Below are 25,836 nucleotides of genomic sequence, written 5' to 3'. Positions count from 1 at the left end.
AAATATGTGGGTGTTCAGAAGCCTCGATCATTTTTCTTTCATTTTAGAAACGGTATTTGTCATGGTTATAGCGAAATATTGCTCATCTGACCTTTTGAAGCAGAGGTATCCAAGTAAAGCAAATGCAGCGGATTTGTAGGAAAGAAGCAACGGCTATTGTTAAATTGTCGCGCATGTAATGCATTATGGTATGTTCAAACGACTGTTTTGCTTGACGGCTCGAGTTGTATAAAACCAGAGCCGCTGATTCTTCTCTTCAAGTACATCAGCGGCCAAGGAAAGGACTCACTGGAGACATTGCCCCTTTGTGACTGCCGGTATGAAATCTAATCATTTGACAGTTGTGATTTCTTTATCTAAGTTATGCTATATTTTAGTGAATATTAACACGTAGAATATTATCAGGATTTCATTCACAATCCGCACATGAAAATCGAAAAAATACCTATCAAATGCCTGGGCTCCTAAAAATTTGTAGCAAAATTATCAGCCTTAAGATGGGCTCATGCGTAACAATAGATAAAAATGGCAACGGCTTAGCTCGGTTACACGTAGCGCCAGGTTACACTTAGCGACAGGGGTACGTTTCCTTGTCTGAATTTGTTGGGGTCATATAGGTTTAGCAATGAGATGCATTGGGTATATTCATATTTTATTCATTTCGCTTGACAGAGACGAAGACTGCCCCATGATCTCTGAATACCATGCACCAGACTTGATTGCCTATACACTATTTCGATTTGCTATTGACTCCAAATGCAAAGTCTCATACGTTGGATCACTCACCGGTATCAATTCCATTTGATGCTATGTCTCTCGCACACACTACACATGTATCTAAACGGATTGTTCACAAACTCTGCGTCAAATGTCAGGTTCGCAGACGCAATTTCGGAATCCCAAATGGAGTGATCAGCCAGAAGACGTGCCTTCACATCCTCATCTGTTGGCTGCCGTTGACTGAACGCTTCGATAGACCCTGTAGAGGCGGCAATGCACCGTCTATTACGCTCGGTGGTCTGGCATCGCCGTTTGACAAGCCGTTCCTCTCTCTTTTCGTACATCTCCGCTAATCTCTTAGCCTATCTATGCTCATGATCGATTTGCTGCTGCGATTTGCTGCTGCTATTTGCTGCTGCTATTTGCCGCTCTTTAAGCTCTGCCAGCGGCTTCGTTTCGATGGAGGGGAAACTGAGAGGCGTCCGTGTGCAGTGCGATGTCAGTGTAGGGTAAATCTATTGGCTCTCAAGGCTAGAGCATTTGTTGTGTATTTGTTGGTTGGTTTATTGCACAACTTCTATTTCCATCGGAAATGGGCGTCCTCTTCCCCGCCCCCGGCATGTGTGCCGGAAAAGACGGGAGTCGTGAGCCCGCGGATTAGAAGATGCCAGGTAGCCTTTGGCTAGTTACAGTCTCTTCCGCCAGATGGGTGGTGCGGTGCTTGATCACAGGTATAGTGCTCTACAATATCCGCGCTACGCAACCTGCACTGACTTTTTCTCTATTGCCTGGCCTTGACACATTACATTTCACGAGAACAAAATAAAAAAGCGCACAAACGCTAATTACAAACGCTACATGCATGACACACAAAAACTCACGCGTACACAAAATTTTTGCGGTAAAGTTGACGTGACTCCGATGGCGCTGCGGTGTCAACTTTACAGCACAAAAATTTGAGTATGTGTAAATTTTAGTGTGTCATATAGAAATAGTGTATACAAATAGCATTGGTGTGATTTTTGTTGATTTTGTTTTCATGAAATGCATTGCGTCAAGACCAGGCAATAAATATAAGATATCACATGCTTTCCGTTCATGTGAGCCTATGTATTATTAATATATTAATTACCTTTTGCGTCTTCGCGTCTCTTGACAAGACGTTCTCTTTGTTAGGGTGCCGCACGTCACCCGCGATGCAGCTGTGGTTTCACGCATGCGCACTTGTGACCAAACTGACTCACGGCTAAATGAGCTGCTGACTAACGCTGCGTAGCTCTCGCTACAAAAAGCGTTGTTGTTGCTGTTGTGGCTTTATATGAAGAAGGTAAAGAAAATGCACGGGTCTGCTACGGGCTCTGTAGCTGTACGCCACCTGCGCTGCCTGATTTATTGATTGATTTATAGGAAGAGAAAGGCACGGTAACTCTCTCACTTGTTTTCTGTGGACACCTCAACCACTTCGTAAGGGAGAGAGAAAGGAAGGAAAAAAAATGAGAAAGGAAATCTCCGGGTATTATAATTTTTCTGAAGCTCCAATGGCGAAGTGCATACAAGCAGCACAGGTTCTACTTGCAACTGGCAGTTGGTGTTCAATTGCTTTAACAGAGTATAGCTTCCGAGGGATAAAAACGTAACTGAGGGTGACATTGTATAAAACGCACATAGAAACTAGGAACGTTTTCTGCGATAACCGATCGCAACAGAATCAGAGAAAAATCATTAAAAATAGAACAATTCAGGGACTCTGTTAAGATTGATTGATATATAGGAAGGGAATGGCGCGGTAACTGTCTCACTTGTTTTCTTTGGACACCTCAACCGCGCCGAAAGGGAAGGGAGGGAGGTGACAGTGAAAGTGGAAAGAGAGAAAGAGAAGCCGTAGTAGAGGGCTATGGGGTAATTTACCACCTGGGAATCTTTCTGACATCGCGCAGCACGCGGACGCCTCTTCATTTCGCCTCCATCGAAACGCAGCCGCCGACGTCGGGTTAGAACCCGGGTACTCCGGCACAGTAGTCGGGCGTCTTACCACTGCATCACCCCGCCGAGGAACCCACGCTGCCTCGTCCTCACAGAATATAAAATAGAGAAGAAGGAAAAGGAAGAGGGTGAGAAAGATGCGTGTTGCAACAACAGCCATCGTCCACCACTGAAACAGTGGCGGATGGAATGACGGCCCACAACAGATAAAAACTCCGTGGCAGACCAGCGCCCGCCGCAAGCGGCAGTGGCCTAGCGGTCCCAGCCCCATCTGGGGAGTACTCTCCCAAAAGTGTTGTTGCGATTCTGTTGAATTTCAATTGCAGATCGCAAGCACTCGGCCGGAGCGCCAATGGAGCGCCTCGCTCACGCTGAGATCCCTTACTTCATATTTGCCATTGCAACGCCTTCGCTCCCGCGGGAGCACTTAGGCAAAAAAAGATCTTGAGGCGGCACTAAACGCGACCAGATCGTTATCATCGTCAACCGGGTTATCCCAGCATTCAATGCATGCTTTTTTATCTTCCTGTCTTCGCCACGGGCTTCCGACGTTGTGAGGCACGTTTCGTCGGCGCTGGATAGACTGCTAAAAAACGGACTGCGCTGGCCGTTTCTCGCTGCACGTCAGCCCAAAAGTAAGTGCCTTGGTGCACTCCGTCGTCTGTATTCCATCCACCATTATTGCTCGAAGTTCGAAAAAAATACGAGGGTCATTAGTGATTAAAGTAGTGAAAGGCGAAAGCCTGAGGTCTCATCTTGTTTAGCGTTCCTGCCATCTCCAATGCTACACTTTAACGCGCGAAAAGGAACGCCACGCGACAGGAGCGATGGCGTACCTTCCAAGCGCACACTTGCCCGATATGGGACCGATGCAGCGCCGGTCGTGACGTGAAACGGAAGCGGGTACAACGTCATGCTGGCTTCCGGCCAAACGTGCCGATTTCGTCAGCGCAAATATCGTCGCTCCACGGATACCGGCGCCCCTCGGCCATCGACTACCGAAGCTACCACCGCATCTGTTCTGCGACTTGCCGTATCAGCATAGACTATTTCCTTCGCTCCCATGTTTTTTAACGGTCGCTCTAGAGATTCTGCTCCTTTGGCCCCTCTTTCGACTATAAATTCTGGATGCATATTTCTAGGGGGGGGGGGGGGGGGGGGATTACCAAGGCATTCCTGCTTTCTCTTTTAATTTTGACTGTGGGGCGAGAGCGACCCTCGACCACATAATTTGGTAGTGGCCACAATTTCCAGGGATAGGACAAAATATTACAAGTAGAATATTCTGGGATACCCTGCTGCGAAGTGCGGACCCTGCGATCCAGCACCGCATCATCCATCTGGCGGAAGAGGCCTCAACAAGCTAAGGGCTACCTTCCAGCCTCTAATCCGCGGGCGCACGACTCCCCGTCTTCCCCGGCACGCGTGCCGGGGAGAGGACGCCCATTTCCGATGGAATTAAAAGCTGTGCAACCAACCAAGTCGATCTGGGATCGACGCGAGATCCCGATCTACCATTGGAACAGACAACTCGCGCTCCCTTTCTGCCATTTAAATAGAATATCTCAGGCCAGAGCAGAAAAATCCTCTTCCGGATCTGCCATTGAAATTCAACGATATTAGTATTATTATTGCCTTCTGCGTCTTCGCGTCTCCGCTTGGCAAGGCTTTCTTCTCGTTGTTCGGGCGCCGAATGTCACTCGCGATGCACCTGGGGTTTAGCGCATCTGCACTTGCGACCTAACTGACACACGCTGCTGACCAGCTTTGTGTAGCTCTCGCTACATAATGTGTTGCTGCGACTGTAGGAACAAGGAAAAAAATGCACCAGCCTGCTACTAGCTCTGTAGCTGAGTCAGCTTGGCTGCCTTGTGCGGACAGAGGATAAACTTGTGAGAAAGAAGGGGAAAGAGGGAGACAGAAAGGCGTGCGTTACAACGGCCGTCATCCGCCATCGAAGCGATGAGGGCTTACAACAGGTACAACCGCCTGTTGCAGGCTAGCCCCCGCTATCTGCGGCGGGGACCTACCCGTTCCAGCCCCGTAGGGCCCGGAGCAGCCATCGTAGCTTTCCCTCGCTACAAAAAGTAGACCAAGCGTCAACGCTTTCCTAAAAACGCTGTAATGAGGGAGTATCGAAACACTGAGCTTCACGATTTTGTTTACTTTAGGCCGCAGTATGTAAAATATACATTGAAATTGGAAGCGCATTCAAATGTACTCTCAAATTATGACTGGCAGGTTATCGACCTCGCTCAAAGGAAAAGAATAAAACAGCCGCATCTTACGGTACTCAACTATGAGGGTGAAACATGGAGGCTAATGAAAAGGGTTTTGTTTCAGTTAGGGACAACAGAAAGAGCTAGCTATCGAACAGAAAATGGTGGGTGTAACGTTTAAAGGTAGAAAGCGTGCAGAGTGGGTAAGAGAAATAACTCGAGTTACTGATATTATAGTCAAAATCAAGAAGAATTCGGGATAGGCAGACTGTAGTGAGAAATATGCTTCAGTAAGATGTGTTGTCGGCCTAGTTGGTGCAGTACTTCAGACATCTTATATTAGCGTCCTGTACCCTTTCTTGTGTGTGTTTTTTGTTCGCGCTACTATAAGATGTCTGATGTAGTGAGAAGAAATGAGAACCTATGGTAGCTCAGGGTAAGAAATTATATTCCAGGGGAAGGAAAGTGTGGCAGGGGGCGGTAGAAAATAAGTTTGGTGGATGAGGTTAAGAAGTTCGGAGTAGTCAAGTGGATACACCTAGTACGAAAATCCGTTAATTGAAGGAAAATAGGATTAGCCTCCGCTGTCAAGCGGGTACGTCCGTCTGATGATGATATTGTTGTGGGACGCTGGAGGAAGGACAGAGCTAGGCTCGTGCCACTGTCTTGGCTTCCTATGTGAGACTCCGCAGCGAGTAGGTGAAAACCAGAAAATTCAATAAAACAAACAAAAGTAAATTTAATTGGAGAATATATACGACATAGCTTAATTAATTGTTTTAAGAAAACTTCCAGCAGAATACTGGAACATATTATTTCGGTTATTTAGTATAGCGTGCGCCCCGCCGGTGTGGCGCATGACGCTTACCTTTCACGTCTAGCATGGCGCTCCCGGCCTCCTTCTAATGCATGATTATGGCGATGGATCAGTGTCTAAACATTGCAACGCTCAACGTCCGAGGGTTGGCTGGTAGAAGGAAGCAAAGCCAAGTACTTCGCTTTTTAACAGAGCAAAACATAGACGTGCTAGCAGTTCAAGAAACTAAAGTGGAGGGAGAGAAGGAGACAGGGAGCATGGCACAGCGTTTCACGTCACGGTACGAAGTGGCTGTTAGTCACGCAGTGGGCACGTCAGCTGGGTGCCTTCTTCTTGTCAAACGGTTGCCAGGACGATAGTGCAGGCCGTGATTTCGCCTGCGTGCGGAAGATTGATTGTTTGTGACCTGGTCTTTCATAACAGTGAATGGCGCATTTTCTGCGTTTATGCACCAAATGCAGCTGAAGATAGGTTCATTTTCTTTAAAAACATCGAACGATACTTAACAAGGCAGCTGATAATTATGGGTGACTTCAACTGTGCTTTAAGCGCCCGAGTCAAAACCTCTAACCGCCCCTTTAAAGATGCAAGCACCAATTGTTTGTTGCAGATTATTGCAGAGTTTTCATTAGAGGCTGTTGCTGAGTGCTTGGAGGGAGCACGCAGCGTGCAATACACCCATTTTCAGAGTTGTCGTCATGCTCGAGTTGACCGAATTTATTTATCGTTGGATATGATACCGAAGTGTAAAAATTATTCTGTTATCCCAATGTCCTTCTCCGATCATTGTCTGGTAAAATGCACTATAGGAGCTAGAAGCACAAGCTTATGTTTTGTGTGGGACCTTTGAAAGCTGAATTCCAAACTTTTAGAAGACGATAACTTAATCGAAATTATTGTACAGAAGCTAAATGAAATAAATAAACGACCTAACAGCAGCATTGGGGAGCAATGGGAACTGTGCAAGCAAGAAATTGAAATGAAAGCGATAGAAAGAGCCAGCTGTATTCGCCATAACGAAAAGCGAGAAGAAGCAGGCCTAAGATCAACATTGAAGAAGTTAATAGCGCAGGAGTGTAAGGAGCCGGGGGTTTACAAAGAGGACATCAGAAGGATAAAAAAGAAAATAGAATTATTGGACGAGGACCGATATCAAGGAGCGCTCGTTAGCGCCAGGGCCGAAAGATGGGTCGCCGGCGAGACGCCCACTAAGCGGGCTCTGGGTCTTGAAAAAGCACAGGCTCATCGAAATGACATAACCGAAGTAGAATTTAACGGAAGCCTCTTGACAGACAAGAACGACATTGCACGTGCGTTTTTCGACTATTATCAGGAGCTGTTTGCTTTTCGGGACATGAAGTTGGAGACGCCTAAGCAGGTGTTTCTTTCCTCCTTGCCACGACTGGATGCCACCACAAAAGAAAAGTTAGAGCAGCCGATTTCCGAGGACGAGGTTGAACGCGCCATTGGTAATCTGAACCCAGGAAAGTCGCCTGGGCCAGATGGTTTGAGCGCAGCCTTTTATAAAGCATTCAAGCTAATCTGTCGCCATTAGTAGCTGCAGTATTTAACGAAGGCTATGAACTCGGTGCACTCCCTACTTCGTTTGCATCCTCACACACAGTGTTAGTTCCTAAGTCAAACCAAACAGAGAAACTAAAATTTGTGACGTCATACAGGCCTATTTATTTAACAAATGTGGATTACAAAATACTGATGAAAGTTCTGGCTGCCTGGCTACAGACATTGATAAAACATATCGTTGGCTCCCACCAGACGTGTGGTATAAAGGGCCGGTCCATTACAACAAATATTCATAAGGCGAGGTGCGTGCTGGAATGTTGTGACGTTGCTTGCGCGAGGGTCGCGCTTCTTCTGCTCGACCTAGAAAAGGCGTTTGACTGTGTTCCACATGATACATTGTTTGCAATATTGGATTATATCAATGTTGGTTCCATTATCAGAGAGGGCGTAGCGCTGGTGTACCGAAACTGCACAACGCGATTGATTGTTATTAAAGTACTAGGGGAACCCATAAATGTGAGGCGTTCGGTGCGTCAGGGTTGTCCCCTCAGCCCTCTTCTATTCTGCATTTATATCGAAACTTTATGCCTGTCTATTATGCAAAATCCATCTGTTCAGAGCTTTCAAGTGTATATGTCTGAGGTCAACCTTTTGGCGTACGCTGATGATGTAGCAGTGTTTTGTGCGAACAAATAAAGTATTCGCGCCGCAGTTGAAGTTGTGAAAGATTTTAGTGCGACCACAGGAAGTCCAGTAAACTGGGGAAAGTGTTTTGGCTTCTGGCACGGGGCGTAGACATCAACGCCTGAATTTTTGCCAACGTTACATGGGTTACAACCCCCGTGAAGTATTTGGGCGTACCTCTAGAATTCTATGAAGAGAGCAAGCCATTTTGGCGCGCCCAAGTTCAGGAAATACGGGAGAAGGCTGACAAGTGGAAAGGAGTGCCGCTGTCTATCTTTGCACGAGCCACTGTGTGTAATCTATTTTTTGTTGCCAAGGGGTGGTACGTCATGCAAGCACTTTTTTTTAGTCGATATTTATTGCCTCAGGGCATCAGTAGGGTATGAGATGAAGGATGCATAAATGATTAAATGAATGGAAAAAGGTTGGCTGATTTTATGAAGTCCAGAAGTGAGCGATGATGAGGTCCCTACGTCCAAGTGACGTATGAGGCAGGATTGGTTGCTGAAAGGCCAGCTATTCTCAGGTGCCGGATTCGTGTTGGCTTGAGTGCTGGGCAGTCCCACAGCAAGTGGTGGATGTCGGCCTCGACATCTTCGTTGTTACAGATCGGGCATCCTGGGCGAGGATATAAGCGTTGGAAGTATGACCACGTCCTAGTTACAGCTGGTGTAAAGGCAACACCGACCCGGATCCTCCTAAGCGCAACCTCCTCTGCACGGGTGAGACCGCGGGGAAGGGATATCGCACACGGAGGGATAAGTGCACGTGTCCGGCGCCGGAGGTGCTGCTTTCTTGACAAAAGGAGGGTAGCGTCGTCGACTTCGAGAAGCCGTGGGATTGATGCGTCTTGGTTCACGAGGCGGGTTGCAAAATCAGCTTGACTTTGGGAAGGCAGCAGATCCCGTGGGACCCACTCAATGCGTATTGATTGTGGGATGCGCACCGCAAGCTGGTGGATGTCGTGGCAAATTTTAGGGCAGCGGCTGACACGTCGGAGCAGACGTACTGCTTGAAGTGCGTCAGTGCGGATGACAATGTGGGCTGTAGGGAGCATGGTTATAGAAGTCACGGAGCAGAGTGCCTCCTGGACTGCCACAAGCTCAGCGCAGAAAGATGTAAGTGGTTCCGAAAGCTGAAACGTAGTTGTCTGATTCAGGCTAGGTCTCCGTGGACAGTGTATTGCCGTTTTGGCTTCGCAGCCTTGCAGGCTTCCATCTACGTACAGTACTATGGAATCTTGAGGCAGGTTAGTATCTTGCTCTTCAAATCTCTGGCGTAGCAACGATGCAGTGTTGGCAGACGTCGGTCTGCGGATGTGAGTTGGCTTGTTGTCTCCTAACTGTATAAATTTCCAGGGAGGGAGAACTGGCGCAGGTGGCTGAAGAATAATGTGTGACGTTGCATACGCCCTCAGTGCTTGCGTGGAATGTGACAAAGTGGCCTTGAGTCTGCGAGCATCACGGCGCTGCTGCACCAGTTCATCGATGGTGTTGAGCTGCGCATTCTCCTGTAACGCTACGACCGGTGTGATTCGTGGAAGGCATGTTATGGTCCTCATAGCTTCTCGATTTACGGCTTCAAGGCGATCCCATTGTGCCCTTGTAAGATACTGGAACTGGGCCTGATAAACAATACGGGGCTGCAGAACCGCCCTCACTAACTGGCGTGCAACAGACGAGCCAGCGCCACCCGTTTTAGGTGCAATTCTTCTTATTAAACTTGTAGTTAGAAGTGCTTGCTTTTTTGCCTGAGAGAGCCAAGCAGTCGCTGATCCTGATTGGTGAATTGTTAAGCCCAGAATTTTCAGGCTCGAACTTTCTTGTATAGGGGTGCCTGATAGAGAGAGACGAATTGGATTTGAGGCAAGTTTACGGCATCCCCAGCGGTTGGCGACTGACGTGTATGAAGTTTTACACACAGAAAGTTGATGGCCAATGGAGGATACGTAATCAGAGGTTACGTCTAAGGCTGACTGAAGGGCGGCCTCTTGAGTGACATGCAAGCACTTCATTGTTCTAGGTTGAGTGTTCAAAAGCTACACCGAATCTTTGCTTTGTTTGTATGGGCATCAAGCTGGGAAAGATGTAGTCGGGATAACCTGTTCCGGCCAATTAAAGACGGAGGTCTCGGGCTTGCTGACTTTTTCGTGCGTCAGCTTGCAAACACATTTATTTTATTTCGCGACGTTACCGACCCCTTTTTGCGCACTGTGTGCCAAGTGAGGCTCGCGCGGGCGATGCCCAATTTCGTTGTTGCCACGGAAAGCATGCCAGGGCGTCTTTCTAGTTTTTTCAAAGAGGTTGTCAGCAGTTTTCGAGTTCTGTCAGCTCGCTTCTCGACAGAATACTTAAGTTCAGTGAAGAAGAAGAACCTGTATAAAGCTGTTTGTGACGACTTCTCTGTTCCTGTGTACAGAGCCTTGTATAGCGGCCGTCTAGGTCAAGACGTACTGAAGCGTGTCAAAAGAATGCCAGTTTCTCCTGGGGTAAAGACGTTTTTCTTTAAGTTACATACAGGAACATTATCGGTACGAACGTTTTTTGAAAGCAAGGGCTTTTATCTGCCATGGGGTTCACTTTGCTTAATATGTAAACAGCCAGAGGCAATAGACCATGTATTTCTGCACTGTTGGGAGGGCGTCTATTTTTGTGATGTGCTGCAACGAACTTTTAAAAAAGAATTTCCATTAGACTCACACGGGATTAGATTTCTGCGAACTGAAAATAATGATGGGATTCCACTTGATACGGTTATGCTAATAGGCCTGCACAGTCTATGGCGGTCCAGAATGACGGGTTTTCACTGTGGCCCTGACGCCCGCCCTGCAAGGCTCTACTTTCGCGAGAGTATACAAGCATTGGTTGAAATGCACAAATTGAAGACCACTGTGCCAGACTGGATTTCAAGAGCCGAACTACTATGCGAGCTGAAGAAATTTTAACTTGACAAAGGCAACTTGTATGAGCCTGCCGGCTTCTTTATTAACGATGTCATGCTTGTGGTAACCGCTCTGCTGTGAGCACTGTGTTTGTAGCGCGTTTTTGTTGGTTTTGTTTTATGTTGGTGATGACCGGCAATAAAGAAGAAAAAAAGCCGGGGTGGCGCAGTGGTTAGGGCGCTCGACTACTGTGCCTAAGGACGCGGGATCCAATCCTGTCTTCGGCGGCCCCTTTTCGCTTGAGGCGAAAAGTTAGGTGCCCGTGTGCTGTGCGATTTCAGTGAACCCCAGGTGGTCGAAATTTATGGAGTCCTCAACTACAGCGTCTCTCATACCCTGAGTAGCTTTGGGACGTTAAACCTCCAAATCAAATCAAAGTCTAACATCTCAAAGCAAACCAGACTACGGAGACGCCGTAGTAGGGGACTCCGAAAATTTCGACCACCTGGGTTTCCCTAACAGTCACTGATATTGACAGCACACTGGCGACGGGCTTTTCGTCTCCATCGGAAAGCGGCTGTCACGGCAGGGATTCCATCCCGCGCTGCGCTTTTGGAAGAGCATGCACCACGCATTAGGGAGGTACTAGGTTCGGTCCCTAGTGCCACCGGATTCGCACCGGTTTCTAAGGGATATAAGACTTCTCCGGGACAGATGTTCGGCTCTTATGGGATGAATTTCTTCGGAGAAGGCGCCATAGACAAAATACGTTGGTTCAAAAAAGGGGCACATAATGTACTTCTGCAGCGCGAGGCCCACTTATGGTTGTTTGATGGCCGAACGAATCACTGGCCTATCAGCGCAACCATTTAACCCTTTTCTAACCAATATTGTTGGCTCATGGTCTCATTTCTCAAGTACTTCACCCGAGAAGAGCGGAGCTGCAGATCGGAGGAAATCATGTACCCATTGGAAGCCGGTAGGTGCCCTGAGGCACCGGGGATCAAACCTGATACCTTTCGATTGCGAGAAGTACCAATGGTCGTTTATGGTGACAAAATGGCCTCCAATAGGAAAAAAGCGTAGCAGAGGGCGGCAGAACGTTAGGTTGGCGGATGGGGCTAAGTTCGCCGGGGTCACGTTGACGCAGCTAGTACAAGATCGGGTTAATTGCAGGAATATGATAGAGGACTTTGTCCTGCAGTGCGTATTGTTTTGCTGTCGGTGATAATGACATCAGGGATCAGCTGTACGTTACTATATTTCCAATACTACTCATCAAATCAGTTTCAACATTGTGCTGTCGTTCATAAAACCTAGACCTAAGGACTGCACTGGGAAGATAGGCCACAAAGAAGGTAATCGAGTGGCATGCACTGAGTGCAGTCTCCACCACCTCACTTTGTGTGCGCTGCTGCTCCTCCCAAGCAGGCAAATCTGGAAGGATTGGTTCCGGCCCTCTGCATTCCCTTCTAGGGTTACCTCCACAACGTATGACAATGTGAGGAAGGTGAGAGGTGAATGCAGCACAATCTCCCCACGCGCCCGATGTACTTATTGCGCTCCCGAGTCCGCACCATCGCTGCTTCGCCGAAAAGCTGAGATACCGTGAAATTCATAACAAGCGCACTGTATCTGGAATTACTGGAAAAGTGGCAGGGGGCAGTTTCCCGCAACGCAGCCGAAATTTTAGAAGACAGAATTTGCCGCCAGAGCCTCCATGCTTGTTGCCTGGCTCCCCCTTGCGAACCGACGACCTTCTCGATAACCCTCCCGAACCGATGTTAAATAGTTTTCATGAGGTTGTTGATTCCTTCGACCCGATGGCACTCGGTGACGTTGGTGCGGTATATTCTGTTAGGTGTGCGAAGCTGTCTTGCCAACCTTGTGAGGCCATATCATGTACTGCCCATGTTTAAATCGTCGGTCTCACGTGCCCCCTCACAATTACAGAAATATTTTAGATATATGATTTTCGAAATGAGTTTCTTGAGCTGGTTTGCTGCAGTAATCGATCTTGCTGGACACCGTTCCATGCTTCGCCGACCTCGCATTACAAAGGTGCACCTGAAACTTACCATTTACATGACAAGCTTTTTAGCGGACAAAGTGCCTTTACCAGAGCAGTGGCGAGCGTTTCTGCTTGTCAGGTCCGATGAAGTTCTCTCTAAAGTTCTTCTGAAGAGATTTGGTCTACTGCTTTTTGAGCGTGACCTCCGAGTTTCTCGAGGTATTGCGCAGCTAGATACATGCTGCACTCACTTTCTTGTCTCCAACTTTCGCACCGCTCCGTAGCTCCTTATTAAGGGCACCACACACGCTATCATCTAGAAAGTTACTACCGCCGTTGGCGTTTAGACCGTACCCGAAGGCATTTCATCTCCAGCCTTCTTTTCCCACCATAAAGCTCAGCATTCGTATGGAGGCACTGCGCCCAATCTCTCATCGACCGAGAGAAAAAGTGGCAACGACCATCCTCATATAGTAGTACGGACACCGCGTTGCGCCTGCTCGTCAGTCGCCTTACAGAGAAGGGGTGGGGAGTGGGGGGCGTACTTCATAACTTAGTCGTTTGGAACGTTTAGCACCAACAATCTGCCGTGATCTATGCAGTCAAACGCTTTCGCATAATCAATAAAGCAGCAGTAAATTGGTTTCTGGAACTCTCTTGCTTTTACTATAATCCAGCGAAGGTTGGCAATCTGGTCTCTATTTCATCTCCCCTTACGAAACCCAGCTTGCACGTCCGGAAGCTCCCGATCCACAGACTGCTGCAGCCTACCTTGGAGGATTTTCAACACCACCTTGCTAGCATGCAAAATAAGCGCGATCGTGCGGTAGTTGAAACAATCTTTGGCACTGCCTTTCTTTGGAATGGGGATGTAAACAGACTTCCTCCAATTCTGTGGCCACTGCAGGGTTGTCCAAATTTGCTGACATAATGTATACAGAGCGTTAACAGCGTCAAGGTTGAGGTTTTGAAGCAACTCAGCTGGAATGACATCAATTCCGCTTGCTTTCTCCTTAGCAAGGCTGGCTAATGCCCATTCAACTTCACTCTTCAGGATGCCCGGCTCCAGATCTGTAAGCACAACCATCTTATGTTGGGTTTGCACATCTGGGTCCTTCTTGTACAATTCTGTGTATTCCTGCCACCTCTACTTTATTTCTGAGGCTTCAGTCCCTACCTCGTTTGTCCTTTATCATGCCCAGCTTAGCACAGAAGCTTCCTTTGATAGTCTTATACAGAGCTCTTGTGTTCCTCAATTGGCTGTTGTCCTCAACTGCTTGGCACTGTATGTTCAGGAAGGCATTCTTATCTCTTTTTGCAATTTTCTCAAAATCCGCATTGAGAACCTTTTATCTTTCTCTTTCTCCCATAGCTTTTGCCGTCCACCTTTCCTCAGCTATTTGCAAAGCCTCTTCAGATAACCAGTTTGCTTTCTTGCATTTCTTTTGCTTTGGAACTACCTTAGCAGCAACTTCTTGTATTATATCACGAACATTAGTCCACGTTTCTTCAGGCTCTCTGTCTTCTAGATCTGATTCTCGAAATCGATTCCTCATTTCCACAGCATATTCTGATGGAATTTGCCCCAGATCATACCAGGAAGGCTTTCTAGTTCTCCGAGTTTTTCTCAATCGAAGCTTAAATTTGGCAACAAGAAGCTGATGATCGGTGCCACAATCGGCCCCAGGCCTTGTTTTTACTGCTTGTATAGCGCTTCTCCATTTCTGCCAGCAAAGAATATAATCAATCTGATTCTGTACAGACCGTCCGGTGAAGTCCATGTGTACAGGCGCCTCTTGTGCTGCTCAAAATGAGTATTCGCTATGGTCAGGTTGTTTTCTTGACAAAACTCTGCTAGCCTCTTCCCAGCTTCATTTGGCTCACCAAGACCGAACTTGCCTGTAATTCCGGTTAGTTCTTCCCTCCCCACCTTAGCATTCCAGTCTCCAATGAGAAAAAGGACGTCTGATGATGGAGTGTGGTCTAAAAAGCACTGCAGGTCAGCATAAAATCCCTCAACGTCAGCTTCTTCAGCAGTAGTGGCTGGTGCATAGACTTGGATAACTGTTATGTGGAAAGGGTGACCTTGGATCCGAAGTGTAATTATTCGGTCGTTTTTTGGGGATGTGCCCTAGCACGCGTATTGCCGTTCCCCGAAAACTGCAGCAGCGGAAGTTCCGATTGCGTAACTCAAAAATAAAACGCAACCTTACGTTTTGTTCCAGTATGAAGCGCAGTACGGACACTGAAGTGCAATATTATTAAAATAGTTTTATGGACTAAAATTACTTACTGTAAAAAGCGTAATGCATCGATGACGTCTGTCGCGCCATCTTCGCGACGTTGAATAAGTTAACTTAAAAAATCGGCGCTGCGTAAATCCGTAAAAAAAGTTTAAAGCATGTTAAAAGGCGATTGTTGCTGAGAGCGTCTCTGAAAGCCACCTAAAGGTGACATATACTCACTGAAGACAGGAATTGATTACGGTGAAGGTAATTGATTGTACAGTCGCCATACCGTCAGATCCTGGCTGCGTTCGCGGCTAGTTTTGCTGCTTTTAGGAATAAAACCGGTTATTATGCAACCTAAACGGCAACGTGCCCCAGGAAATATGGCACTAATTTATTGAAATGTTGTGAATTTTAAAAAAATAAAAAACTGCACGTACAGGATTCGAACATATATCTTGCAATCAAGTACGTAGAGTGGTGTGGAGCCATTGCGGTACAGCATTTTTTTTTCTTTATTACCAATTTTTTTTTAAGCACACAACATACACTCTGAACAACAAAGCAAAACAAAAGGAATGCTAAAAGCACTAGGCACGTTCTGCCTAAAGCGCTAGATTTGAAAGGGCTTTAATGAAGCCAGCTGGTCCAGTACAGGTAGCCACTCCGGAGAATTATTTTGTGCACGCAGAAGTTCTCTCAGGTATACCACGCTCTCGATGAAGTAGTGTCGAGCGGAGTGTACAACGGTTCGCTCATGCCTGACATCCATACGCGTTTTCCATACGCTATGCATACATAATAGCATCAGCATGTCATTCGGCACTCCTTCAGGGTCGGCGCATGGCAGATATCGGATACCGAATGGCGTTATTGGCAATTCATTTTTTAAAGTTCACTTCAAGATACCCCAGAGGAAAACTGAGTCATGGCACTGCAAGAAGATGTGTTCAATGGTCTCGGGTTTTCTGCAAATAATGCAGTTAATAGACCGAGGTACAAAGAGCCCTTTGTTCTGCAGCCATGGTTTGACTGGAAGAGTGCCGGAATGCAATTGAAAAACGAATGATTTTGCACCAGCTCTGACAGGCATACGTTTTACCCTTTTCAAAACGTCACGCTCAGACCCTACATTATACACAGCGCGGTACACTGGCACTGCCAAAAACACATCTCGCAGATCCTTATACAACTTCTTCCGCGGCACAATTGACAGATATTCAGCTGAGAACCTTGCCTTAAGGATACGAAAAGATAAAACAACTTCCCGCAAAAAGGGGCTTAATGCCACCGGTTTTGAAAACGCAGATACGACGTAATCAGGCAGTGACTCACGTAATCTCACATTGCGCCACAGCAGCGACGGGTAATGTGTGCTTTAAATGCGCTCTTATCGTTTTAATTAAACGTACTAAAGATGGCGCGACGGACGCAACGGACTTGATTACTGCAAGCAATTTTAATCATGCAAACTATTTTATTCTGTATGCATTTTAGTTTATGTACTGTAATGTATACTAAAAAAAAACATAACTTTATTGACTTCCTTTTTTTGTTTTATTTTTTAGTAACGCCACCCGGCACTTCCGTTGCTGCAGTTTCAGGGAATGGCAACACGCATACCGGACTCGTGTGACCACCGCAGCTGAAAAGGCAAAGAGGTAACATTCACAGAGGAATAATTGATTGAATGTCCTTTATTGAATGGAAAGGCTCATGGCCATAGATGGGGATAAAGGGGAGTAGACAAAATCTTCATTGTTTAGGTCATCAATCAAATCATATTGCTCTAACCAGGCCACTAAGCGAGCCATACTTGGCAAATATCATCTGTGTGTTAGCATCAGTTTCTAGAAATGAACGGAAGTTCACACGGTAGGGTTTGATCTCGGACCGTCCAGTAGAAAAAGCAGGGCAATGAGATATGCCACCGCGACTTAAGTCGTACAGTGGAGGCACGTAATCATTTTCTCTGTGTACTGACGCCAGCGGGCCATAATACGGGGCGTGTAAGCCGCATGTGCAATGAGCTTATTCAAAAAGACTTCTTGACTTCGGGTGAGGTGGGTTTTTCTCTGGTGTGGCCACCTGCATGCGATGCTGACGAAGACTGGTCCGAGTATAGTGCATGAGGGCAAGGGAAGGGGTGCGTTGCCTGCCCAAGGTCGGGTAAGAATGAAGCAAGGGGGGTGGGGAAGTAAATGTGGACATCCCACCTGCCAAGGCAGCCACGGCGTGTGCCGCCGCATTGTCCCCTGATTCGTCCGAGCGACCTGGGGTCCAGTGAATAGCTACAGTTCTGGTCGCGAGTTGGTGGCGTTTAAGGAGGCGCTGTATGGCAGTAGCTGTTGCATCTTGTGAACCTGGAATAGCAATTTTCTTGTAAGCTTCGTAGGAATCAGTAAGAATACGTATTGAACCAGTTCCGGTGCAAGGCACTCCTGACAAGGCCCCCCAAATCGTGAGGGGTTCAGCATGAAGAGGGGTACCTTGAGGTAGGTGGCAGGCATAAGCGCCTGAGAGGGAAGGGTGGTCATCGCATACCCAGCCCATAAATGCAAATTCGCTTGTAATCGATGCGTCAGTGTATATGCCAGTCGTATCAGTGATTCGCTCTTGTCGGTGATGGGCAGCGAGGAGCTCTCGGGAAATGACAAAATCGCGGTTTATAGGTCAGCGATGGAGGCGTGTGACTACTGGCATCTGCCAAGGGGGAAGAGATGCATAAAGAACTGGTGTTTTGACGTTACGCTGTTCATCCCAGGCCAGCAGGCGACGCCCTTGGACAGTGTTCCCTAGACGTATTCGATGACGCGTCTGTGACTCGGTAACGATGGTAGTGAACGGTGGTAGAGCGGCCAAATGCTCAAGTTCGGCTATAGAAGTGTGCTTAGGTAGACTGGTAATATAGTACGTAATGTTGCGCGATGAAGGCGTTCGACCTTAGCGAAGTCAGTCTTGGACAGTTGGAGGACGGGTGTACCATAGAGATTTTTTCCGACCGCCGCTGCTCGGCCCATCGCACGGCAAGCATGTTTCCGCGCACCGCCGTGCCGGTTGGACAGGCGACGAATAATGTGTAGCAATGCTGGCCAAAGGCGTTGTAGCTGATGAACCCATTTCTGGGGGCTGTTGCAGCTTGAGATGGGCAGGCCAAGAATGCGGATTTGCCCATTTGAGGAGGTGATGGTGTTGCCTCCGATGTGAAGATGGATATGTATACTGGGGTTAGTTTTATGTTTTCCGTCGATACTAATCAATTCGGTTTTATGTGGTGCGAGCTCAAGACCAATTTTCGTCAATGTATCTTCAAGACAAAGAAGGGCCGCCTGAAGTTCAGTCTGCATAAAATATTTGTCTACGTAATCCGCTGCCTCAGTCCAGAGAGTAATATCATCGGCATATATAGCGAATCTTGCACTTGTTGCACTTGTGCTGATTTCCAGATTCTCGGCGACGCGTGTCATGGCGAAGTTGAACAATATGGGTCCGAAAATGGAGCCCTGAGGTACACCCCTATCCAAGTAATAGGTTTTGGGCACCCATCCCGGAGCTTTGCCATGTAGCTGAATGGGTCTAGATGTCCAAAAATTGCGGATCTAGATTTGGGCACGAGTACTAGGAAAGCATTTGGCAAGTTCCTCCAGGATAATCTCATGGCGAATATTGTCAAAGGCTTTGTGTATATCGACTGCCAGGAGATAGTCAGGTAGCGCTTTACGATGAGCTCTATTCAGAACTCTTCGCAAAACCCAAAGGCAGTCATGAGTTCCGAGGTTAGGGCGGAAGCCGGCTTGAGCTGGATGAAATCCAGGACTGACGCATAGAAAAAAAAATAATAACTCCACTCATTTCATAGCAGCATGCATGCTGCCCATGCTTACCTCGCTCTGTAGGCATGAGTGCCTGCAATCAGGGTACATCCACAAAAACTGAAACACATGCCTTAAGCACTCTGCTCAACACAGGAGCACGGAGCCTTCCCCTGTGCAGAGCGTGGCAGGGGTCTTCAGGACCCTCCGACGAGACCCTCGCCCCCACCATCATCAGGCTCAAGCACAGGATCAGTAGGTCATCCGCTGGGGCTTGTGAAAACAAAGATGAAGAGCTGGCGGCATCGAAGGGCATGGCTCAACGAAATACCAATGGACACTTAGAAACGTGATCCAGTAGGCAGAAGTGACTTGCGCACTACAGCCATAGGCGCCTCCATACAAGCAAGTGGGCGTGTCCGAATCAGACAGGCTGAAAGGAAGAGCAATCTTCCTGCTCTGTACAGAGCTTGGTTGGGGTCGGCAGAATACTTTGAGGAGTCCCTTATCCCCAGACTCAAGTACAGGATGTAACGGAAATCCACTGGAGCTTGTAAAGGCAAGGATGGACTGTTGGCAGCAGCAGCGTGCACGCCACAACAGGAAACAGGTCAGAATGCACCCAAGTGATAAGGCAGCCAGAAACAAAAAAGAGAAATACAGGATACCTGAGAAGGAAAACAATAGATTCAAGGAAAATATTGGAGAGAAAAGAAAAAGAAATCATCTCTAAATGATTACGTACATAATCGGAACGCATGTTTCAAAAAAATATATATATATGTGTATATATATATATATATATATATGTGTATATATATATATATATATATATATATATATATATATATATATATACATATATATATATATATATATATATATATATATATATATATATATATATATATATATATATATATATATATATATATAATGAATTAGGACAGAAATAAAGAGAAAAAAAAAACAACATAGGTAACCTTTCAAAGGAGATATGTAGAAAATAAGCCCTTCGGCATTTATTTTAAAGAATGCGAAATAGCAAGCAAATAGTTCACTTAACAGAAGAATGTCAGCGACAATAGTCAGGTTGTAGTTCTGCTTAGGTGTTGAACCATTTGAATTAAAATTGCACAAGCGACTTGATTCCGAAGCAGCGTTGGGTATTGAGACGTTGTTATATCTGATGAGCAAAAAGAGTTTAGGCGAGAAACAAAATGAGCAATAAGGGAGTAGTGACGGACGTCATTACACATCTTGCCGCAGGAAGAAAGTGAAGAGGAGGAGAGACGTACTTTTTTAAAATAAAAAGGAAATATGCCATGCTCTGTAATTAGAGTTGTAATCGCATTACGGGGCTGACAAATGCGTGGTATATTGAAGGTATCGGGCATCCAATTAATTAATTATGTGCCGCCGTTATTTTCGCGCCAATATGTGCTCCACAAAACAAGGGAAGAACGATGTAAGCGTGAACGGACATAACGTCTTGGAAGGGTAGAAGGATGTAAACGGCCGTAGTGGCTTGCGCTACCAGCTGCTTGGTCAGCCAACTCATTGCCATAAATGCCGGAGTGGCCCTGGATATGGAATAACATGAATGGAGCGAGAGACGATAAGCGCGACAGGTTCTTTTTAATGGTAAGAATTGTGGGGTTAAATGAATTTACTGAAGAGATGGCAGAAAGCAGAGACAGAGAGTCTGTATAGAAATGAATAGACGTAATATGGGAGGGTTGTTAAGTGCATATTCAACTGCGGAATTAAAAATTACAAGTTCCGCTTCATACGCACTGGAAGGTGGCTGAAAAGAAAGACGATGAACAAATAATATGCTTTGGGTTGAGTTAAGAACTACAAAACCTGCGCCCGCGGAGTGAAGTGTGAACGACCCATGACTATAAATATGCAATGCGCGTTGAGAAGAAGATCGCGGATCTCTTAGTCGCGAAAGAGGACAGTGATACCACCATGCAGGGGAGCATGTGTAATCGACGGGAGAATGACTTGATGATAGATTTGATGCAAATGAGAAGGTGAAACGCGAAGGTGTAAATTAAACCAATTAGGAGCTTAGTAGCTTAGTGGTAGAGGCCAAAAGTTTAGTTCGCAAGTGATTTGCATGGGGAATAAGGTAAGGTACGAATCAAAAACAACCCCTATAATTTGATAGTTGGCTCGCACTTAAGGCTGTGAGATCCAAGACGGGTGGTGGGTTTACGCTTATGCAATCCTGGTACTCCATTATGAAAGAAAACATAACATTTTTGTGCGTTTAACTGAACACGATTTTCGGTGCACCATTGCTGGACGAAAGTTAGGACGCTGGTTGCCCTTGTAGATAACTCGCGACTTGTCTTACCAGGTACAAGGATAATGGTGTCGTCGGCATAAGCCTGAATGTGAATAGGGGAAGGGATATATATATTTAAGAGGTCATAAAGGACAGTGTTCCAAAGTAATGGGGAAAGAGGCGAACCTTGTGGACTACCAAGAGAAGAAGGAGTCGAAATAGATCAAGAAGGAGATTGATATGTTTAATGCCGGTCATCTGAGAAGGACGCTAAACGGGAATATTTTTTGGATATCGATGCTATCTTAGAAAACGCAAAATTAAGGTGTGCCAAACACTATCAAATGCACCTTTAAAGTCCAGACAAATTAAAACCACCGACTGCTTCTGTTGTTTGTAATCCTATAATAAATCACGTAATTTATAAATGGCCTGGACAGAATTCCAGCCGTGAGAGAAACCATACTGATTCCTGCGAAGCAAGTTATTCTTTGATACAAAGTAGTACAGTCGACTATAAAGCAAGCGCTCAAGTACTTTACCAAATGAAGAATTAATACAAGTCGGGCGGTATGAAGTCGGAAGGTCCGGTGGTCTGTTGGGTTTGGGAATAAAAATAACTCTGCCTATTTTTCATGCTTGAGGGAAGTAACCCAAAAACAGATAACAATTGAAACTAGAGGAAAACAAGAAAGGATGAGCATTAAACAACGAAACGACAATACGAGGAGAGATAAGATCAGGTCCAGCAGAAGGCGTTAAATCTATTTAAGTTGTAACAGCCTCAATTTCTTCAAGAGTGAACGGTGGATCCTGGATTGAGTTATTATAAAGCTGCTTAATACTATCCCTAACGTGAGTATGTAAATGTAGATCTAAAGAAGAATCGTCCACAGCGACATGCGTGTTCAGCAGAATCTTTACAGTGTCTTGAAACTTCTCTGTATAGGTACCGTCAGGGTATCTCAGCATCGGAATTATTGAGGGAGTCCTGAGCTTTCCAAAAGCATACTTGTATGGCTTGCCAAAAAGGAATTTCCTTGTAGCATTTGAGCAAAGTTAATTTACATAATGGTCATGTGTGCGCCTGATGTTAGCTCTATAGACAGCAAGAGCTTTATAATAAATTGAGCTGTGGTAAATTCTCTGTGTAGGATCGGAAATACGTTGAAAATGACGTCGAAGAGCCCGAACACGTGAGCGCTCCATGCGCAAATCAACCGACCGCCAAACAGACCCCTCATAAAATGTAGATTTAACAGAACGTAAGTTTTCGTTGTACAGTTTGATAAAGATATTATTAAATTTTGAAAGAACGCTATCAAGGGGGGGCGCTAAATAGATCTGATGATTGTAAAAATGCTGAAACCAATTCAGCATTTTCATGCAATTTCACCGCTATGCAGTGGAAGCATCTTCTGGGGCAGCTGCGCGTCACGAAATTAAAGAACCTGTTTTCTAGACCTTCGCCTGAATACCTTTGATGGGTTATATTAACAGAACCGAAAACATCTCTGCAAATCCTCAGCCCATTTTTCTTGACATTATCTATTTAAATTCTTTTTCTATTGCCGCAGGCCGCCGTCTAAGATTTCAGTGGATACCAGCTCACTGTGGTATTCTGGCCAATGAAAATGAAGATGAAGCCGCTCATACCACTCACATCAGAAATGCTTTGGAATATTTGTCACAAAAAAAGTGGAGGCATAAAAAATGGCTAAAAGATTTGCTTCTGAGGAAACTTATTGGCTCTGGAGTTTGCCGACGCATTATTGCCAATTTATATACTCAATCGACCCACATCTAAGATCACGAGTAGCTCACAGACATCCTCGCAATCTGTAAAAAAAAAAAATCATGGAGCTTTTTTTGAAGTCTGCATTTAAAACGGCTTCCTGTAACGCTTCAGAGAAATGGACAGTTCTCTTTGTGTAACTGCTGCCGGATGGAAGCAGTTGAATATGTCCTACTTGAAGCCCCAGATATGAAGCCCACGCTCGTTTGGGTCCCTGACGTTTGGGTAGGGGGTAACACTTGAGTATATTGTCACGTGGTGGTGACCAGGGTCGATGACACAAATGAAGAGTCGGTGATTGCACTGAAGAAACTCTTTATTGGGCTGACTTGCGCCAGCAAACGAACTAAGCAGCTCGGCGGCGGCGATAGCAACAAACGTGCTCGTCAATCGTCGAACAAAGAATGCCCGTCGTACTCGTCGACGCTCAGTTTAAAGGCTGCTAAGAATAATCTAGATAACGTCACAACTGCTACAAGCACAAGCTGGAACAATGTAGAAAGACACACGAGTGGACAGAATCTTCGAGACAGATCTCGGTGCATCTTGCGCTACAACGAACTGATAAAGGTGCGACTCGCGACATCGAGCATTAACAAAGAAAGAATACATAACTGATACGCGATCCAGAATCAAAGTGATAAGGCAGCATGCCGGCGGCTGTTAAAAAACAACAAATACAGTTTTGAAGGTTTCGCGGCAATATGCTATCATCCGATGTTTCACTAGCCGGGGACGTAGTCATCGGTAGAGCCTTTCGCAACACCAGAAACATATATGGAAATATAACGAGCATGCAGGGAGATGCATAGAACGTACTCACTTTCACATGGCAGACTAAGCCGTGCGCAAGCAATTACATTTAGGCGCCCACAAACAAACACAAATCCAAACAGCCATATACCAATCAAAATCGGCCATCTGGTGCGGAGACAATTCTACATTGGATGGCCCCAGACTAAGCAGTTGGAGGACTTTCTAGCCGACTCGGCCGCCCTATCAGCTCATGCTGCTGCAGCGAGTCAGTGCCGCAGGTAATGCCAACGGAATCCTGAAACAAGGACTACCTGCTAGTGCTCCCTCAAACTCTCTTCGATAACCCACTATCTCTAACCCCAATATTCATTTGATAAGGTATGCCAATCAATCAAGCGCACAGCTGAAGGTCAAATCCGGCTTGGAATTCACCTTTAAGAGAATATTTTATAGATATGAAAGTTGCAGTATCTGACCTTTTGTGCGTGGACACCTGACCCGCACCGCGGAGGTCATTTATGGGTGTTAATTCACCTTCAACTCCGCATAAGAGAAGTCGTTGCCACTCTAGGAGCAAGAAAAAGAAAATGCACCGATGCGGTGGCGGAGGCAGTGATGGCTAGCAGGTACAACCGCGGGGGGCAGGTGAACACCCGCCGTAAACGGCGGGGGCCTACCATCTCTAGCCTCTTAGAGCCACGAGTAGCTAGCATGAGAGAAGTGAAGCTTTGCTCCAATAAATATTAGCAGTAGAGTGATGTAAACATACCATTTCTTGTCCATGAAGCCACATTACAGAGCAAACTCATTAAATTCAATGAAACGTCTATCAACTTACTCAATTCTTCACAACATTCACAGAATATGCACATAACAGCCAAACGAAGTCAGCTCTAATTGTACGCTACCAGATTATTATCGCGTGATAGTTGACAGAGCTTAGAGAAACAAACGATCAGACAGGTTTAGCACTGAAATGCAAAAGTTAATGGCATCACTTCAGCCTGAAAACAACTAAACGGGCAAGAGAAGCAAACACGCTCGCTTGACGTAGAAGTACGAACAAGCTGCATTTGCTTGCGCACAATTTGAAGCCTAATCGAAACACGCATAATGACCAGGCGAAGGAAACTAGAACTGCCTGGAACAGTAGCAAAGGAAGCGCGTTTGGCTGCAATGATAGGAACCAAATCTTGGCGCCTCTGTGGCTACCATGAAGCTCCTCGGCGACACTGTGCATGAAGAAACAACGACCGCAATATCATTGGGCGTGGCAGAAGCAAAGTGATACGGTCAATGCGTTTTAAAAACAAAACTCCTATATGTTACCTCAATACAATAGGTGCCTATATGGCTTTTTAAAACCGCAGTCATCATGGAGACATTACGAAGAAGCGCACAGTAGTGTAGGATGGACGTATGTAGATGTACTATAAAATATTGATAGCCGCTGCTTAGGTGCAGTACTCATCCACGGGGAAATAGATCAAATAACAAAATGGCAGCGCAGTAAGTAAGCCACGATTTCTTAAGTGTCATTTACCGCTCGTCTATAGCCGCTATAAACCCAGATATTCAGTGAATTACTCAAGTTATGAATTCGTAGAAGCTGGGTGTAAATTTTATAATTTAGGTTAGCTCCGGCATATCTGAACTGCTGGCTGCATTCCTGGGCACTACCGTTTCTCAACAGAAAGGGCTGACGTATCTTTTGGATACAGTTCGTGGAATCATAAGCAAAGTATTTTTCTATATTTTTAGACCGTAAGCTCTATTCCTAGCATTGTCCAAGTTCATTCATCCGTGCATGCTCTAGATTCCCTGTGCTGGCTTTTTCGGCTCGCCGCGGACCGAACGGGTAGTAACGTCAACCTCGAAGTCACGTGACCACCAGCTGCGCCATGCGCTGTTCTTTTCCTCGTCGTTGATTAAAACATGTGACCTTGCCACCATATTGAGCCTGCTTACTGAGAATAGATAACCTTTTAACTGCGGCTCTCTTCCTCAGTCTGGGCATGAATGATGTGGTGTATAAGTCGTCGACGTCCACACTTTATCGACAACCCTACTGATGTAGCCATGGGCGAGGCCTAGAGAGCTTTTACTAGGC

General features: G+C 46.1%; 1 long non-coding RNA gene across 3 annotated transcripts in view; it reads left to right on the top strand.

Annotated features, from left to right (window-relative positions):
- The first annotated feature begins 252 nt into the window (after positions 1–252).
- Positions 253–25,836, top strand: part of LOC146181137 (uncharacterized) — a 63,529-nt gene continuing 37,945 nt past the window's right edge. For all 3 annotated transcript variants that reach the window (XR_014700413.1, XR_014700415.1, XR_014700414.1), the window contains exons 1-2: positions 253–317; positions 16,636–16,728. This is a non-coding gene — a long non-coding RNA (uncharacterized LOC146181137). The remainder of the gene's footprint in view (positions 318–16,635; positions 16,729–25,836) is intronic.

The sequence above is a fragment of the Amblyomma maculatum genome, chromosome 8 (genome assembly GCF_055883805.1).
Source record: "Amblyomma maculatum isolate TAMU_Amacu chromosome 8, ASM5588380v1, whole genome shotgun sequence".
Lineage (NCBI taxonomy): Eukaryota > Metazoa > Arthropoda > Arachnida > Ixodida > Ixodidae > Amblyomma > Amblyomma maculatum.
Note: the sequence above shows the minus strand (reverse complement) of the source record. Positions and strands in the feature narration are given on the sequence as shown.